This window comes from Amblyomma maculatum, chromosome 3 (genome assembly GCF_055883805.1).
Source record: "Amblyomma maculatum isolate TAMU_Amacu chromosome 3, ASM5588380v1, whole genome shotgun sequence".
In the NCBI taxonomy this organism is placed as follows: Eukaryota; Metazoa; Arthropoda; class Arachnida; order Ixodida; family Ixodidae; genus Amblyomma; species Amblyomma maculatum.
Window position 1 is genome coordinate 132,620,036 of NC_139346.1, and position 17,718 is coordinate 132,637,753.

The 17,718-nt window shown below is 49.0% G+C and overlaps 1 protein-coding gene across 2 annotated transcripts in view; it reads left to right on the forward strand.

Annotated features, from left to right (window-relative positions):
- Tpst (tyrosylprotein sulfotransferase) overlaps positions 1 to 17,718 on the forward strand; it is a 307,475-nt gene that overhangs the window by 136,370 nt on the left and 153,387 nt on the right. The window lies entirely within an intron of this gene.

The following is a 17,718-nucleotide window of genomic DNA, read 5'->3' on the forward strand; positions in this document are numbered from 1 at the left end:
GTATGAGGCTTAGTGAACAGCTTGCTAATGCAATGGTTTCGATCCATACAGATGTAAAACGGGGCTCGACGCTCAGTGCCGCTCGGTTTTATTCAAATTCTCCTGCTCCTAGTAGGATTTTCATAAATCCTTCGACTAATGCAGCACGCGTACTAGACAGTCTCTGGTGTGGGCGCACGAAGAAGTCGCGCACAGGACTCGCGAGGACCCTGCGGCAGTCGACAGTTTTCTCGTGTCATCGAGGCAGGCGTTCTTTCTTTCTTTTTCTTTTTCCTCCGATATCCCGCGGGGGCAACGCAAAAGGACACAAATTTAAAGAAGTGGGAGGAAGCGTTTCAAGAGGCAGTGTTGCTTTCCATCTTGACGCAGGTCCTCCCTTTCTGCTCCTTGTCGCTGCTCCTAATCGATTACCCCTTTCCTCCTCTCACTCACCTCTTGCCCTAGTATTCGCGTCTCTGTAACCATTCCTCCTTTCCCTTTTTTCCCACCGCTCCCTTTCATTTTATTGACCCTTCCTAATACGTCTTTCTTCGACTGACGAGTACCGCGACTCGCGCGCTGTGCAATTTTACAGGATTTGTTCCCCATTGCCTCCCCTTTTCCCTTTTTTGCTTCTTTTTGTTTTCTCTTCTCGCCCGCTCCCTCCAATCTCGCTCTCTCACTGGGGCACAGACGAACACCGTGGTTTCGAGCCTGCTTGTTGGCTCGGCCGCTGCCTGAAATCAATGTTGCAGATCGATCGCAAACCGGGTAAGTGATTGTGCCACGGCGAGACAGATTTGACTTTTCCCTTCTCGAATCTGCGTCCGCGCTCCTCCCTCCTTCGCATTTTCTACAAGCGCACTCTGCTCTTCGTCCCCCGCTGTCAGTGCGCCACTACTGGGAAATACTGCTGCTGCTGCTCCTCGTGTTTTCCGCGCTTCTGGTCGGCGCCCCGTTATTGGTCGACTTTCTTCGTAATTTGTCGTTGGTCGATGCGTGCCTCAGCGACTTTGCGCCGCGAAGTTGGAAGGGATTTTGAGGCGCGGCGGTTCTCTGAGTATAGCTCTGTGGGTGATGTTCAGGGTATAGGAAACGAGATGGCGGATCTTATGGGTCTGATCACCTTTCTCTGTCTTCATACAAGCGTATGATCGCTGGCATATGGGAAGAATGCCACGATGGCGATAGTATTTATAGAGGACAAGGTAAGATGGAGTCCAAAGTCAGACACCGCCCGCACCACTGATGTATCGCGGGGAGAGAAAGTTCCGCAATTCGAAAAATAAATGAATAGGTCAATGAGACAAAAGAACTTTTTTTGGTTGAAAGTTATTAAATAAAAGGGGGAGGTGCCACTATAGCGACCCACAGCCGAGGAAGCGGGCCCGGGGAGACCCCACGTATCTCCCCTGGGAAGAAGCGGAAGGGATGGGTTGTAGGGTAATGGGAAATAGGAATTAGGATAGGGTTATGGGAAGTTGGAGGGGAATGTGGGCAGCGTAGGATTTGATTCTCAGACAATTCGAGTCGAGCTCCCATTTGGGCCTCCGTAGAGGGCGAGTACTCGCTCTTAGCCGAATATGCGGCCCTCGGCCCTTGGATTATTCCACCACCGCAATGCGTTTGCCGGGTCTCCAGCTTCTGAGACAGGTTCCCTACTTGAAGCCGCTTTTGAGGTTCCCTGTCCCCCCAGCTCGGTTCCCCCACCCCGACTTTAGTTGAAGTACTGAGAGATAGATTTTGCAACGTTCATGCCTACTTCAAGGTACTCCGCAAGTGGCCGGACTTTAATCTGGCGCACACTGATGGATACTCTTTCACGGTTTTCGCTCGGAAAGCTAGGCAATTTGTCGCCTTCCCGGCTGATGCTTTTAAATTCGTGTCATAATAGGACTCCGGTGCCCGACCGAAACCGGAATGGGATGATCTCACGGAGCTTATAACCGCCAAGTCTACTTCCAGCAGCTGCGCGCGTTGCGGCTGCGCAACTTTAAGTCTCGGGAGTCTTCATAATGGTGCCGAAGTGTTCACCCCTCGCACCTTTTCGTTACTTGCAACTAGATTGGCGTACGTGAATTCGCCGCTTTTTTCCCGCATGCATCGTTAATTGCTTCTCTGTGGAATCTCCGAATCAGAAGGCTGCTGCCACAGCCCATTGGGAGCAGCCCATGGCGGTGCCTAGAATGGAAAACTACGGAAAGGTGCACTGACGCGTATCCCTCGACATTGAGGTGACCGTAACGAACGAGTAAAACTTCGCTAATGGCGAAACTATCACTAATGATCCGCAAAGGTCGGCATAGCACTCTCCATCTGCCCACTAATGCTCAGCAACATTTTGTGGCGAGATGCAGCTCTCAGTCCCAACTATGCGGAAATCATTTTTGGACCATACTCATGTAACCGTTCCATTACCTCCCCTTATTTCCTTTACTGTCAGTCTTTCTCCTCGAGCTCTCGTACTTGAGAGATGGCCAGTGGGCCTTTTTGAAGCAAGCATTCTCTTTCACAAGACTTTTGTACTGGCCGGTGTAGAGTTCCTTCTAATCTTCCTTCCTTCTTTCTAATCTTCCTTGTTATCCTCACTCTAGCAATGCGTTCCGGTTTCAAATCCCCCTTTACCCTCTCGGATTTCCGCGCGTGAGCTCGAAGAGATGTCGCGAAGACACAAATAAGCTCGCGCAACACTCAGACTGCTGAGAGAGAAAACACAGCCTTCCATCGCGTAAGCGACGGACCCCGGCTTTCAGGGCCGTGTACTAGGATAGTTTGGGCGCGCGGAACGCTCGTTTCGGGGGCGGTTGTGTATTGACAGCGGGGTGGCCCGGCTAGGGTGTTCCTTCTCCTCCTCCCTGTGGACGGCTTCCCGAGCTGTTCGTCCGTCCGAAATAATCGAAAAAGGATCGCCCCGGACCCAGCGGCGCCGACAATTGACGGCGCTGCTTGCTGCTGCTCCTGCTGCGGCAACGATACACCCCGCATCGTTGGCCGTTCCGTATATCTCCTCCGACGCGCTGCCCCTTTCCTTGGTGCTCTCGTGCCGCTCCTCCTCATCATCCTGCGTCCTTCCTTGTGTTTCTGGGCGCACCCCTGCAAGGGATGGATGGGGGCGGAGGAGACCGTTTTATCTCCCTCTCTCCAGCACTGTCTGCTTGTGTTGTACGCGCCTTTATTTGTTGCTAGACTGCCTCTGTCTGTGTATATATATATATATATATATATATATATATATATATATATATATATATATATATATATATATATATATATATATATATATATATATATATATATATATATAATATGTACCCGCGACCACACACCACACTGCAGGGCTTGGCGGGTGGCCGCGGTCGGGAAAAGCGACTCGCTCTGGCGGAGACGTCGGAATCACCGCCGTCATCGGCTCCCGCCGCCGTTTGCTTGCCTCTGGCCGATTCTCTTCTTTCTCGCATCTCGATGAGCACAGGAGGCTATTCTCGAGCTACTCGCGCGGCCTACTTTCGCTGACCGTGGGGGAGCGGCGGAAACCCCGTCCTTCCGCCCTGGCGGCATGCACTGCTCTGCATCTTGCGTTTCGGATATGGTGCATGCGCGTTCTTGCTTTATCCCGTCCTCTTCCCTCCATTTCCCTCCTCCTTGATCAGTATCGAGTCTCGACAGAAGTGGGATGGAAGAGGTGAGTCTTGTGCTCTCGTTTTCTTTTTGTTTTCTTTGCGTTTATAGGCGTTGTCTGTATGCGCCGAGCAAAGGGCTCAGTGTGCGTTTTACAGTTACAAACGTTTCCTGGCTCGCCGTGGCTGCTGCTTCAAGAGCAGATAAAATAGGGAGGGCTGTCTTGCATCTTGCTCAGTACTCGGCTAGTAGCTGCAAGAAGATGCGCTTGCCGAACTTTGTATTGCCCCGACTTCAGCCTGGCGCTAGTTGACGAATATTTTGAACACTTGCGCACCGATTTTTTATCGATCTTTCGTGACCCCCGCAAGCCGGTGCGACCGGAAGCGATGCCTTAAACTTTCACAGAAGAGGAAGATGTGTCAAATAAAGACGTTTCTGCAGCCACCACCCCGCCCGATGTGGGTCTCGACGATCCTAGCCGCATACATTGTTAGCGTTCTCATAACTCTGCGGATACGATCCCTCTCCTCGAAATACTCGGCCAGGAATTGACGGCCATTGAGTTTGGTAACAATTGGCGTTAGAGACGTTCGAATGATCGAACTGCGCGCACTAATTAAAGGCTCGCGGATAGCTGCTTCAAACACAATAGACCGGTTGGTGCACACATCTATTTCTTTTTTATTGCGCATATAACGTTAAAAAAAAAAATAAAAAGTTCCTGTGTGGGAGCGTGCGTATATACGTAGTCGCTCTTCAATCATGTCTGCGGGCTGCCGTTACCTCTACAGTTGATTTCGCGTATTTCTCCGGTGGCTGTCTGCATGTCATATATTCGATGCGCGCAGCACGTGTCTAACGTGTCACTCTTATTTTGTGCGAACCCATGAGAGTAGAGTGAGAGGCGATTAGCTGCCACGGCTGTCCGCATCCCTGCACAAACTGTCGCTTCCTCACCGGCGCTGTCGCTCCCTCCCTTTGCGTGGCCGCTCCAGGCGATTCACATACTTGCTACCGCCGTTTAGCGTTTCTTTTCTTTTTTTTTTTTTTTTATTTTACCTTCGGCTCTCCTTCTTCTTGGCTGGGGCTCATTCTAGATGGACCGTTATGGCGAGCGTTGCTTCTGTATTACCTACCACCATCCTGCCCCCTTCTGCCTGCCACTTTCTAATTCTCTCGGCTCATTCAGCTGCGTCAGCCGACAAGACGTGGAAGCACTCTTGCTTCGCATGTGTGCTGCGTCCCATGCACACACATTCCCGCTCTCTCTATTTCTCTTTCTAGGCTTTCTTTCTCCTTGAAGCTATGACCGTGTTGGACTGATCAACATGGAGAGAACGAACACTATCGCCAGTGGCGGCATCTCGTCCAGTTTTAACGGAAAATGTATGCGGTTTAACGTCACAGTAGGCTCAGGCTATTTTTGACCACCTTGGGTTCCTTAAGGTGCTCCGATCCGTGTGTAAGGGTCAACAAACCATGCCCTGTCTTATCGGCTACAGCGGAAGACATCATCTACGACAGCTGAGCTCAATGGCATTAAAGAAGCTGTTTCCTATATCTTCACTGATTTCAGAGCATCTCTGCAAATCATGTATAACCTGCTGAAGAAAACCAATTAGCAGCCTATTTCCGTCTACATCGGGTATTTACATCATTTAGCTATTGCCGTAGGCCACTGCATAACATTTCAGTGGATACCAGCTCACTGTGGCAATAAAGCCAATGAAAAAGCAGATGAAGCGGCTCGTAAAGGCCACCAACATCAGAGGCACATTTGGACTTCCTTCACGAAATCTGATGTATCTCAACTGGCTAAACAGTTTGCTTCCGAAGCAACGTATCGACTTTGGAGCTTGCCGACACATCACTACCAATTTCTTTACTCAGTTGACCCACATCTAAGATCAAGACTCGCTCCGAAACTTCCTTGCCAATAAGAAATTATTTACCAGCGACTTCGCCTGAACTGTGCATATACACATGGCTTGCGATACCGTTTCCGTCAAATGAACAGTGTGCATTGTGACAGCTGCGGCTCGATTGAAACTGTGGAACATATCCTGCTTGAGTAGTGCCCTGCGTACGCTGACGAGTGTGCGTACTACGAACATAGCGTGGAGAAGCTCACCCCAGTGCCTCTAACAATGAATAACGTTTTTTAGGTCCCTTAGCCTGTCCTATAGGCAACAGAAACTCGCAATGAACTTTTTATTTACGTAATTGAAAGATATTGGACTTCTTGACAAACTCTAAATTCACCTCGCATGTTTCCCTCAAGCATTTTTCAATTTTTCACGCTGTGAACTCCATAAGCACATTTGTCTTGTTATGCATTTCATCATTTTAATTTATACCGTTACTCCACGATGCACCTTAGAACGCATTTAATGGCAGCATTTTATCTCCCTCTTCATTTCTTTTATTTTCCTCACCGTTATTTTGCCATCTTTCCCTCCCCAATTTCCCATCCTATGCCATAGCATTCCATCGAAATATATATAAAAAAAAACTGTTAAATTTTCTGTTTTTTTTTTTTAATAGAGGTTCTCTCTCTCTCTCTCTGCTTGTAGAGGTGTATGTAATCTGGTGTACTGAGTGGCAGCACGTGTTCTGTTTAACTTTCTATTCTTAATTCCTCTTGGTTTTGAGCGGGTTAGTTTATATTATTTTTAAAATATTATTAAATCGGTTTCTTGATATCATTTGGGCAGATAATTTGCCTTCACTCGACTAAGAGGCCTCGCAAGGGAGCGAAGCCAGTTTCTCGTCGACAAGCTCCCGAAACCTCTTGAGAGCTTTCCCCCCGCTTTTTATTTATTTTTATTTTATTTATGACTTTCTAAATATTGTGGCTTATCCTGTTGACGTCATGTGGATGCCAAAGTCCGTCGTTGCATTGTTGTTACATAAGCCTCGAAAAGCGACTTGAACGTTGGTCCTCTTTCGATCGCGCTGCACGCAAGCGCTCTTCCTTCGACGCGGAAGCGGCCGGCTTCCTTTTCCTGGCTGCAGCCAAGGCTGCAGCGTGCGTGGTGATTTCATTTGCAGTCTCTGCGCGCCGCGTCGCGCTCTGTCGGACGCCGTCGCCGCGGGCTACGCGGACAGCAGCAACACTGTTTCCCCGCTTGTTATGTCAGGGCGTCTCGGCGGACTCCTTTCCGCCTCCTTCTCCACTGCTCCACGCGTTGAAGGGCATCGCCGTGGCGCTTACTTTTCGTGCGTAACTGCCAGCAACAGCAACGGCGCCAACAAGAGCGCGCTTCTGTCTTTGGCTTCTTCGCTTCCCCCCTCCGGCAATGACCGCCAGCGTGCGGTCATCTCTGTCCGGTCGTTGCCGCTCGCGCGCGCTTCCTGCGTGTTGCACGCGCTCTAGAGCGCCCCCTCCTTCACTCTCCCCCTTTTCCATTCCCTATGATTTGATCTGCGAGCAATTCTTGACGTCCCTCGGCTCCCACAGAGCCACGGCTGTAGCCGCCGCCCGCCTTTTCCATTGGCGCCGCGTCGCGCCGGACCTCGTATCTGTACTCTTCCATGTATTCCTTTCCCGTCTCCCCCTGGTCCTCATCGGAGTATCGTCTTCGCTCGTGGCTGTTTTTGCCGGGGCGCTGGCACTGATTACTCTAGTCCGGAGTGTTTGTCACGGCCGTTGCTTGTGATGTACTACTGCTTGGCCGGTGACTGAGCGTGGCAGTCGCCCGAGGAAATTACTGTTTGGGAGAAGCTTCGCAGAGCTTCACGAACTCCACCCGCGGGGTGAGTTGGAGGGCGCAGTTGTGGGCTTGTTTGGGTCGTTGTATGAGTGAGCGCAAAATATCGCTGCTGGCGATTTTTTTTTTCTTCACTGTCTGCCTTTACAGGCTCACACAGGAGTGGGCCACGAGACAAAGACGGTGAAAGAACAACAACATATAGTCTGATTCAACAATCTTTATGCAGCTAAGAACAAACATTGCAAAGAAAGCACTGCACAAAACAAATAAAGGGGAAAAAGAAAATTGCATAGAAAATTGCGAATGTGACAGCAAAATATTCACAGTGAGACTTTCTCACTCAAAAGCAGCCTAAATTTAATTTTCTAATAAATTAGTTTATTGATTTCAAATAAATTGATTATGTGGATGTTACTGGAGTAACTGCGGAAATTTAGCCTCCGCAAGGAACCCAAACTCGCGAAAATGTCTCCTTATTGGAAGAAGCAGCGTGGCGCACCTTTGCGAGGTCGTGAAAGTAGGCTTCCGCTTTTGCACGTCGAGACAACCGTAAATTAAACCACCGATAACCAGCTATCACCACTTGTGTTTGCTTTTGTAATACTAAACGGAAGTAAGATACTCTCCGGAGGAGTGAAAATTCGCTGTTCACATACAGAGTAGTTTCTTCTGAATGTGTACAAGCGAGAGACCTGCCTGCGCGCTATATATATAGGCAACTTCAAGTCCCTGCTCTCGGACACGCGTCACGTTTGCGTAGTATGTGTATTGAAGTTGCTGCATTGGGGACCTTACGGAGCTTGCATTGTGTCCGCGGATGCGTCGGTTTTAGGTACCATCAGCGTTGGGAAACTGGTCTCTTTTGTTAAGTGCGCACGTGCCCATCCGGCTGCGTGTGTTCGCAGCCGATTCGCTATCCGCGCCTGCGTACTTGAATGCTTTGCCTCTAATTCTGTGCGTCCTCTGGGACAGTGCCAGATGCATCTCGCGTCGCTATTTCAGATTGCACGGAAGGCTTGGTCTACGTCTACGCTGTCCACAAACGTATACTCGTCACAGCAGTAGCCTCCTCGACTGTCGGCATTCATACACGACGCAGACGGCGCAGTGAAAGGGCATTCTCCGTCTTCGCTGTTCACTTTGGCGCCCCTTTTGTTTTGCTCCGCTTTTTTCCATCCTGCACACATCCCCCCATTCTCCGGCGAATCATCGTCGCTGCCCTCGTGGCGGGGTTGTTTCTCGGCATGTGTCGTTCTTTTGTTGTCCGGCTGCCGTCGCGAGGGCCACTTTAGCGTCGGCAGCCGCTGTCGTCGCCAGCCGCGCGTCGGTGGGCGTGAAGTTGTCATCGTTGTCGTTCTCCGGGGCCGGGGCAACAGTCGCTAATGGCGCCGGTGACGAGGGCCGCCGGCCGATAGGTGGCGTAGTATACCACCCTTCCCCTTTGGCTTTTAACGTGCGCGCAGCCCCGCTGTAGTGTAGTGTACTCCACCCGGAAACTGTGCTCTGTACTAAAGGTCGTGCGTAAGCGCATGCATAGTTTGGGGCGTGCATTGTTTGGAGAGCCGTCGTTTGCGTATATAGTTCGTCAGTTGTACAGGACACTTGGTACATTCTTCAGTTGGTCGGCCTTACCGGAAGGGAATGCATGAATTGTGGGAAGTTCAAAGGCAGACATTCTCGCATGGCTGCATATTCCCGCCTTTCGGGAGTATCGTAGAATTTAAGCAAGACAGGTCGGCTCACATTTCCTCGCCTCCCAAGCTGTGGACTGCCAGATCGTCTACGGAGCCTCGCTAAACAGTCCAGAAACAAACCTTTTGGGTTGTGTACTTTTGACGGGGCTATACGTCAACTCCGGTGCAGACGACTGCGCGGGTCTTGCTTGACTGTTGCGCTGCATATCTATGTTATATTCTGCTGATTTTTGCTGAAACGAAGACGGCTTCTCGCATTTTGATTTCTTATTTTTAGCTTGTCGGTATCAGCATTTCTCGAGAACATACGATTCACAACGCTAGCGTATTCATTTATCTGTTCACTCGATCGATGTCGATATTTTGGAACGTTTAGTAGCATATGGTAAGAGCGACATAACTGCGCCTCCATGGGTACTGTAGGGCTGGACGACCTATAATGCAACGCCGAGGTTGTTTTTGCGAACTTGCTCTGTAAGAAAGAAGAGGGATTCGATTAAGCAGTAATATTAGACTAGTCAACGCGAAGAGTCTATTTTCGCTTCTGTTGTGAGCTAAAAAAAAAAGAAAAAGCTCAGGTTACATTCGGACAAATACGATATACCGCGTATTACATTGGGACAAATTCGATATACCGCGTATACTTTTCTGGAGGGATTTTTTTTATTGTTGTTTGTTTCTGAAGTATAATGTATAGAAAGAGTATGCATCGTTTTTATTCCGAAGTGAGCAAGACAGCACCGAACTGCTGTGCCCAGCTAAGTATCATTAGAATTCTCATCCGTGTGCGCTGTTAATGCACTGCTGTTCCAGACGTGCTCGCGTGTTTCGGAGGCATTTTAGCAACCCCTCCGCGAACTCTTACCCTTCCTTTGTATATCCGTCAACCTTCGGACGTGCGATACGGCGGAGCACGTCGAGCGATAGCGAAGCTATCTAAGCAATCTAAGTGTCGTCGGCGTGCTTTCCCTGCAGGGCGGGGAAGAGCCGAACGACACGGGCATCATTCGTCTTGCCGGAGCATGGTGTATATATACGGACAGTGCGCTGATAAAAGTCAGTCACGTATAGCACATTGCGTGTATATGCATTATACACTTTGCGGAGCGTTGGCATATATCAGTCGTCGAGAAAGGACGCCCGTGTGCGCGCCTGACTGCAGTGAAGAGCACACACAGTTGCAGCGTTTGCGGGAATCGGTGCATGTCGGTTGTAGCGTTGCTTATCTCATTGTAGATATATAGTAAATTGTCGTCCGCGCGAGGCGTTGTCATGCGCGTTCGGACGACGTCTGGGTGTGGTCGCGATGTTTCCAGAGAGGGAAAGAGCTGGTCAGGTGTCCCGATCGCGATGGGCGTGGTCGGAGTGCGTGCAAGGACGGGAAAGTAGAGACGAATTGCGCGAAGCTGTGGCGCGATGCACTGTGGGCACGCAGTGAATGCACGGACCGAAGTTCGCGCGGCAATCAAGGCGTTCTCGCTAGCACAGATTCCACGAATGCGCGCTGTGTTTTAATAATTTTTACTGCCGAAAGCTACGACGGCGTGGGACCTGCGCTACCAGAGGCGCGCAGTTTCTTTTATTTTTTTTTTCTGTGTTTTTCCTCTTTTTAATATAACACATTCGAGCTCATCAGCAGGACTATACTTGCACAGCCGCAAAGCAACCGGCGCAGAATCGAAATTTCTTAGTGTGACGAATGAGTGTTTTCGACATCGAGGGACGCCCAAGGAGCGAGTGCGGAGGCACGACCGAAGCTGCGGCGGGGCGCAGCTAGTCACGTGGTACGACGTCAGGCGCGCATGCTCATTGCGCGGCCTTGCTTACATTGGGAGGTGTCGCTCGGAGAGCGGAACTTTCGCTCTGAAAGCCAAAATGTCTTGAAAGGCGAGAACGATTGATTTCCCCGTAGGATGTCACATAGATTTGGAACTTCCGCCTAGAAGAAAACGATGTGGCCTGAACATTTTTGACCAATGCTGTTCATTATCACTCTTGTGCCCGTTATTATTAGATTCGTTCATTTAGCAGTGACCCTATATCGACGTGCGCTGGCAAATTGCCTCGAACGCCATGTTAAAATCTTATTACTGTCTTTTACTTGTCTATCGATCGAAAAGGCACGAGCGTGCTGTGCGTGTCTTCATTCGCTCCTCGCTTGTGTGATGAATGCTTTCATATGCAGTAAAAGGCAGAGAACGCCGAAGGATGAGCCGAGACCACACGGCTTAATGATCTGCATAATCTGCATAACGGATAAGAGTCTGCATAATTTTCTTAACCACAATGGATAGCTCAGCCTAGAGCGACCTACCGTGATTATGATCTTACGATTACCAATTTTCGATTTATCATGCTACGCCGCTATGATCACACGAGAGTATGTGTGCGCCCGCCTTCTTTGAGAGCGTATCACTCAGTCGTTATCATACTCACGTGCGTATCATTCTGCTAGGTTGCGAGACTAGGATAACAACTCTGGTTGTTGTTCAGTAGCACCGCTTCCTTTCCCTGCTTCTCTTTGAGCGTTTTCTTACGAGATTTTCTCCCGCATCTGTTATCTTCACGCCTGCCTGCAGCTGCCATCTGCATTACGTCGGTCTAGGCCGCCGTCGCCTGTAGAGAGAAATCGGAAAGCCAGATTATTCAAAAACAGGAGACCAGAATAAGTGACGTGTACAGGACCCAGATAAAATTGTCGCTGTCTGCGATGTTTTGCGAAGAGATCGCGCTGATCCGTCTATCTCCAGCTTCCCACATCTTTTCCCTTCATTGCGCCGGCATCACGAGTGCTGCCTTTCTGCCGCCCTCGAACAGACTTGACAGGGCCTAATTAAAAGGGGGCCCTCTGCAGTAGACGTTGCGAAAGCTCGGCGCAAAAGGCTGGCGGCGGCTGACATCTGTCTCCCGCGCTCGTACATCCTCGCGATGTCAGGCTCCTCGCCGGCTGTGATTGACTTCGTTTCGCACACGGCCCCTATACGAGCAGAGCCTGTTCCTCGCTGTATACGAAGCTGTATAGTTAGGAGCGTCACCGATGTCTTCGATTGCGCGATCGTGGCTGTTACAGCTTTTCTGCGGACAGGTATCGAGAAGAGACGGTCTTTGAGAGTGTGACTTCGTGATGACTGGAACGGCAGCAAACACATTCGTCGCCACTCTTCAGCGGCCGCGTTCTCATCTCCTTTCGCTTGTCTTGCTGAGCGCTTATATCGATGCTCGAGTGCATTGGTGGCTGGTCTTCCTTACTGCTTAGGCGCTGTGCGTCAGACGAGGCCTGCTTATCTACTCGGCGAAGTCAACGTCTACGCAGGCCCCGAGCAGAGATTTGTCGGAACGCTGCGGATACGAGCAGCAACAGCAAGAGTCCTTATTTATAATAGCATTTCATGGCACAAGCCGTTATCCACGCATTATCTTTCAGTGTTGATGCCCCGTAAGCTCACGTTGGCTGTGTTGCCTGAACCCTTTTGCGCCTCCCCGGGTTTTCTTGATGGGCATCGTATCTATTGTTTGTTTATACTGGCAAAAAAATACGAAGCCAAACGGAAGCTCTTTAGAGCGCCTTCCATCTTCAGCTTTCCCTTTATAGTAGAAGAAGGGGGGAGAGGAGAAAAGCACTTTTGTCCAGGAAGCATTCGCGACCTCTTTGTTCCCCGTGTGAGCTTGCGTGCGCAGATGCATGCCTTTAAGGAAAAGAAATTCACGGACATTAAAGGCTAGGACTTTTTTTCTTTTTCGGAATATTTTTTTTAACAACCTCTTCCTTTGAAAAATGAAGACGCGTTTGCAAATGCCCGTCTTGCCCCCTTTTAAGGAAAGGAATAAGACGGCGCTGTGGGCCGAACAAAAGAGGGACCATATAGGAGCGCTGATGAAGTAAGTATACGGCGGGAAGAGTCGTTGCTTCGCATACGCATTTTTCTTGTTTTTGATCCTGTCCGTTGTCTTCGCCGATCAGAATTTACACGCCCGAGTGCCCATCAGGCTTGCCTTGCGGGCGCCGCGAGTCATTCTACAAGTGTCTTTACGACCGCTTAAACGCCAACGGGCCCTCCTCCGTCGCGTCGCCCGACCTCATGAGCCTCTTGCTTTAACCCTCTCTCTCTCTACTCCGTTTTATTTCTTCTGCTTTTCGGTCTTCGTTTTGTTTGTGCCCAGGCCGTTCCTTCTTCTTTGATGCCGCTTATGCACACACTGACGGCTGTTTCGTCGCGCGGAAGCGACGAGGAGGGCGCTCTCTTGTTCCGCAAACGCTCTTTCTCTGTGTCAAATGATTGTGCGGCGTGCGCGTGGGCATTTTGTGCGCGAGGGAGCGGTGAAGATTTTTTTTTTTTTTTCCCCATCCTCCTTTGGCGTACTTCGGTGGTCAACGATGCGGACTCGTCGTTGCCTTCGCCCGACATTCCATCAAGTTCTCACCTTCCTGGGAAACAAAAATTACTCAAGTTGCGTCATTCTTTACACTGTACTGTCGCTTTTATGTCTTTCTTCTCTCTCTCTCTCTCTCTCTCTCTCTCTCTCTCTCTCTCTCTCTCACACACACACACACACACACACACACACACACACACACACACACACACACACACACACACACACACACACACACACACACACACACACACACACACACACACACACACACACACACACACACACACATTCAACAAATAATAAATCGAATTACTGACACCTACTACTCCTTAAGGGGAAGTCCTAAGCAATTTATAGAATAATAGAATAAAAACATGAGCTGGACAATTTTTATATTGATTTTTATATTGTAATCTACGTAATGCACTACTTTTTAGTGCCTTATAATTACGAACTGAGGGGTGTTTCTTGATTCGAATTTTTAAAATTCGAATCATAGTTGTCCATATTTTTTTTGTATTCCCGAATTTTGGCCAATCTTGAAGGAACGCGAAGGAACAACGGATAACTCCAGAGCTACACATTTGTGTCGGAATAAAGGACAAACCCTGCGCAATAGCGAGAAAACATGCGAGTGGCAACAACTAATTGCATCGGTCGTGCCAGAATCTGAGGCTAAATATTGGCAATTTTCAGTACAAATAAATTTTTACATTAATTTGTATAATTTTTAACTATAGTGCAACACCTTCTTGGCCCCTAATAGTTCTGAGGTAGTGAGGGTTCTTGAGGGAGATTTAATGAACATCGAAGATGGCGAATTGGAATCATAGTTGTCCTTTCCGAAATTTGGCGGAATATGATGCGTTGTGGAGAAAACAGCGTATAGTCTCGAGCCTCAAAGCTTGCCTGAAATTAAGAACGCAGCCTCCATAATGAAGACAAAAAGGTTTAGCGACAACAACTTACCGCTTAGTGCCAGAATGTAGGATTGAAAATTGACTTTCTTGCAGCGCGTTGATGCTGGAGCGAAGTAGTTGACTACATTTGTTGAGTAAAAAAAAAAATAATAATAATAATGTATGACAAAATTTTAGTGCGCAAGCAGCAAGGCTCCAAATATGCAACTTTTTGAAATGACAAAAACAGCGTTTTACACCTTTAGTGATACACGCTATTTTGTTTATTTTTTGATAGAATTCCTGCGTTACTTGCAAAACCGAGACATTTGCCCATCACATGTCAACAAAAAATAGTTATGTCACCTTGATTACTGTCTTTCTTTGAACACATCAATATATATACCGGGTGTCCCAGCTAACTTGAACCAAGGGTTACAAAATAATGTATTTGAGGTAGGTCAGTGAAACCAAATGCATACAACTGCCAGCCTGTTTGCGCACTACAGGCAATTTTTGTTTTGCATTTACTTAATTAGCTAATTATGTTAATTTTTCTAATTTTTTTAATATCGACTTTAGACCAAACATGTGAATTGGAAAGTTGTAGAGCACCTTCAGAAACCCCCATTCCATTAACTTCGATAAAGAAAGTCTCACGTGTATCTTTTTTTCCGGGCTCAGAAGAAAGCGCGCGAAATACAAATAATACCACGTGACTAGCGCATTTGTGCGCCGCGATTGTGGTGCTCTCAGTCGTGGTTTGAGCGAACGACATAAGCTGGGGCTGTGACCCGATGGTGCCGTTGCAGCGGCAGGCAGAAATGTTGGCGATGGTTCGAGCGAGCTCGAGCTCGCCCGTCGCCACCGCGATTTTGGCCAGGCCTGCGCACCGCAGCAGCCTACATCACGACAGGCGGATGGCGATAAAAAACCGGCAAATGAAGGTGCAGCGCTAATTTTAGTCGAGTCACATGATGTCATCACGCCCCTTTACCCAAGCCTGTATGCGCAGATTCAGTGGCTGATACCTTATCGCTCATTCGTTTGTCGTGACGTTCGCTGATGGGAGAGAAGGAGGCCTTGTTAGAATGTCGGTGATTTCGGCTCGCCGCTCTCGCTGCTACTGCACCGTCACGTGGGCCGACTGTCTGACGCGGGCGAAGAAGCCATCACAGGCATATCGGCCTGCCGCTTTAACGGGGCCAAGAAGACACGGCCGCAGCTGATTTCTTTCGCTCAAACCACGACTGAGAGCACCACAATCGTGGCGCACAAATGCACTAGTCACGTGGTATTATTTGTATTTCGCGGGCTTTCTTCTGAGCCCGGAAAAAACGATACACGTGAGACTTTCTTTATCTCAATTAATGAAATGGGGGTTTCTGAAGGTGCTCTACAACTTTCCAATTTACATGTTTGGTCTAAAGTCGATATTTAATAAATTAGATAAATTAACATAATTAGCTAATTAAGTAATTGCAAAACAAAAAATTGCCTGTAGTGCCCAAGGAGGCTGGTAGTTGAATGCTATTGGTTTCACTGACCTACCTCAAGTATATTATTTTGTACCCCTTGGTTCAAGTTAGCTGGGACACCCGGTATATATTCTGCAGCCGCGGCAGAGAGTTAAGCTTGGGCGTATACGGTGTATACAAGCGAATCGGTTATTTCGGTCCGCCCCTTTTTTTCAGCTGGTCGCGGGCGCTCGATGAGCGCTTCATCTCAAGCTATAATATGGAGATGGGACGGGACTGCCATTCTCCTTGCGTGTATGGCTCCTGGTAACCGGTTTTCCTCCACTTTCTTCGTCGGGTCAGCGTGATTCCGCCATCGATCTGCTTGTTGAGCCCGTGTCCGCCGAAGGCCCTGACTCGGGCGGGGCCGTCTTCCGTGGTTTCCCCGGCATCGTCAACCCCTGTCCAATTCTTTCTTCCCTGACTTCCTTTCTTGCTTTCACATCCGCCCTTCTCTTTCTACTTCCTCGCCGTAGCAACAGTTATCCGGTTATGTCTGCGACCTATGTCCCTATCTTCACGCATTACATTTCCCTCTTTTTTTTTTTTTTTTTTTGTGATGGTTGTTGTTGCTGTGGTACTCCACCTAGAAGAAAGGGATGCAAGTCAGACCTGCTGGGTGGGGATCCTGCGCAAAAAAAACCGGGAAGGAAGGGAGGTTCCTTGGAAGATGTCCCCGTCTAGACGGGCGTGACTCGCGCCCCTGCAGCCGTAATCGAATCAGTGACAAACGTTCAGTCACCGGGGGTTTCGCAGCCGGGGCAGCGAAATTCATTCTTGGGCGTTCGTTATATTGGAAACAAATCGCGCGGCCGAACCTGTCGAAGCGCTGGGTGGGGATCAGTTCAGTCTTAATAAATTGTCAGTCGGCTGTGTTTCCCAGTAATAGCTGTCGGATGGTTGCATTTGCCTGTATCTTGCTTTCTTTTATCGCCTCAGCTGTAAATGCAAGACCTCTCCGATATCTTACGGTCCTTGCTCGCAGGTAATTACGTCATCACGGTGACAAGACCCATTTGTATTGGGTCATAGAAGTTTGCACACGGCCGTGACGTCCTCAACGCCCTTGCACATGACCTCGTTAACGGCTGATGCCGAAAAGATAATGTTACGTAACGTGAAGACAATGAAGTTTTAGTTTGAACGCCATGGCGCTATAAAGGCCCCGCTCTGCGTAAAATCTGGCGTTGTAAGCGAGGAATCATAGCCAGATGACATCTGGCAGGTAGGAGCTGACAGGTGACGCGGCCGGGAGCTGATTGGTCGACGGGTTGTGTGAAGTGAGAAGACCACGTGACAGTAGGAGATGCCTAATCGGGTGGTGCCTTTGAGACGGGAGGCCGAGATGAGTATTCAATACCGAGACTCTTGGATATTGATTCACGCACGGTATATACCCTATAGCCCACGCTAGGACATACATATACGGCTTGGCTAAAGCAGGGCGTGTGGAGGATTCTGTACGGAGGAGTCTTTCACACACTGTGGTATATCTTACGGCTGCATACTAGAGAGTATGTGCGAAATAATAGGGGCACAGTTTAAGGTATATTGGCGAAAGAAGCGAGTAGCAGAGTGCACATGGTGCGCTAACGAAACTCAGCAAGTGTTGTACCCGCGGACGAAAAGCTGTCGCGTCATACCCTTGAAAACGTAGCTGTATATGTGCCTTCATGTTTTTTTTCCCCTGTAGGTATGCCTTTGGGAGCTGTTAATATTTTCCGCTTGTCCTTACGGGGGCCGGCAGTTGTTTTAGTAAGGATAGTCTCAAGCTTCTCTTGAAATGTTCCCGGACCGAAGCGGCAACCTGTATACTACTCAGTATGTGCATGCATACTACTCTGTTTGCTGCTCCTTCTGTGCACAGGAGGTAGCTAACTACTTAAGCTGGTCTACCGGCCCTCCTAGAAACGTTTTT